This window comes from Galeopterus variegatus, unplaced genomic scaffold (assembly GCF_000696425.1).
Source record: "Galeopterus variegatus unplaced genomic scaffold, G_variegatus-3.0.2 Scaffold1469, whole genome shotgun sequence".
Taxonomy (NCBI): Eukaryota; Metazoa; Chordata; class Mammalia; order Dermoptera; family Cynocephalidae; genus Galeopterus; species Galeopterus variegatus.
The window spans coordinates 88,370-90,267 of record NW_007727580.1 but is presented as its reverse complement, the minus strand read 5'-3'; the positions used below and the strand labels follow the sequence as shown (position 1 = coordinate 90,267).

Here is a 1,898-nt window from a genome sequence, read left to right as displayed (position 1 = left end):
CCCCACGGCTTCTAATACTTGTGGGCTTAGAAACACAATCTTGCTAAGTACACCAGAGTTTGAGAAAGTTGGAGATATGTTTTATATACAAGGGTACTTCAAAAAGTTCATGGAAAAATAGAGTTAAAAGATAATATGAATCTTTCTATGAACATCATTCACAGGTGACTTGATGAATTTATCAGGATGCCAATTTATTAATGTACTCTTAGATATTTGCCAAGTAGATACCATACTGATTCTCTGATCAGGGTTTTTTGTCTGTAGGAAGGTTACACGGGAAAGCAGCAGGTTGACTAGGAGCTTGGAATCAGAACAACAGAAATTAGATATATGATGTGGTCACTTACTAGCTTTAAGCAATGAGTACCCCCACAGTAGAACTTTAACTACCTCCAATTTTTGCCTCTCTAAGTTGCTTTTTTTCTGCTTCCATTCCTGACTAACTCTTGTTTTGATTAAAACATTTCTTTTTTAAATAAGTTGATACATTTATATTGCAATCTAGTTGCTGGTCTTAGAGCCATTTTGTCCCTATAAGCTAACTTTGTATATATCTTCTGTGGTCCATTATATACTGATTTATAGTTTGGTCCTCAGGTGTGAAAAGACAAAATTTCAACAAATTTAGTTAAATGGTCTAATTGGGTTTTGTTTGCAATTCATGAATAGGATAAGATAGAGAGTTGCTATGCTAGGTATGTGATAGAGTTTGGATGTGTTGTCCCCTCTAAAACTCATGTGGAAATTTGATCCCCAGTGTGGCAGTGTTAGAAACTCTTTGAGTCATGGGGGCGGTTCCCTCATGAATGGATTAGTGCTCTTCCTGGGGAAGGGGAGATTAATGAGTGAGTTCTCTCTCCATTAGTTCCTGTGAGAGCTGGTTGTTTAAAAAGACCCTGGCACCTCCTCTCTCTCTTGCTTCCTCTCACCATGTGATCTGCTTGTACCCACCAGCTGCCTGTCACTTTCAGCCATGAGTAGAAGCAGCCTGAGGCCTGTGCCAGATGCAGCTGTCCCAGAATCATAAGCCAAATAAACCTCTCTTCTTTATAAATTACCCGGTCTCAGATATTCTGTTACAGCAACACAAAATGGATTAAAGCAGTGTGAGAGAACAGTCAGGTTTTATAAGAAAGTTTGAGCAGGTACAAGGATACAATATAAAAAAATGGATTGGTTAATATGATATTACTTCAGGTTACTTTCCTTGTGAGGTTAAAGCAGAGGGGACTTCCTCGTCATGCTGGCTAAAACTGACCTATCTTGGGATTTGGCTATTCTCTCTCTCTCTTTCCTGATTTCTTTGACGGTCAGGTAAACAATTTAGTTTCGGTTTGGTGACATGGAACTTTAGCATAAGCGATTCCTATTTGGTTTGGTCTGTTGGAACCTAGTGCAGGAGCTCAGTCCAAATCAATGGCTTCCTATAAACTTTATTTAACAGAGGGTAATCTCATTTCCACGTTTTCCTAGGCTCCACAAACCATGTGGTGTTACATTGATTTGGAGCTTAGCATCACGGTCTGAACTAGAGATATCTATTTAGAAACTATTGGTATATAGAGATATTTTGTTTTATTTTGCTTTTAAGCTACCATGTCTAAGTGCTTACTATGTTCCAGGCACACTGTGAAATGCTTTACATACATTATCTTATTTTATTCTCACATAGCTAAAAAGTGGTAGAATTGATCCAAAGCCTACTCTTAACTACCGTGTTTGTATTATACTGTAACTGTGGGAGGAGATACAATTTGTTACAGAGAGGATACAGAATAAGAAAACGGCTAGGGTACTCTAAAATTAACCACAGAAGGAAGAGAATAACCAGAAAACAGGCAACCACGGGATTTGAAATTTTCAAGGAATGACTAGTCAGTAGTGCAAAATGCTAC

At 38.1% G+C, this 1,898-nt stretch overlaps 1 protein-coding gene across 3 annotated transcripts in view; it reads left to right on the top strand.

The window, feature by feature from the left end:
- Positions 1 to 1,898, top strand: part of CEP57L1 (centrosomal protein 57kDa-like 1) — a 65,061-nt gene that overhangs the window by 5,433 nt on the left and 57,730 nt on the right. The window lies entirely within an intron of this gene.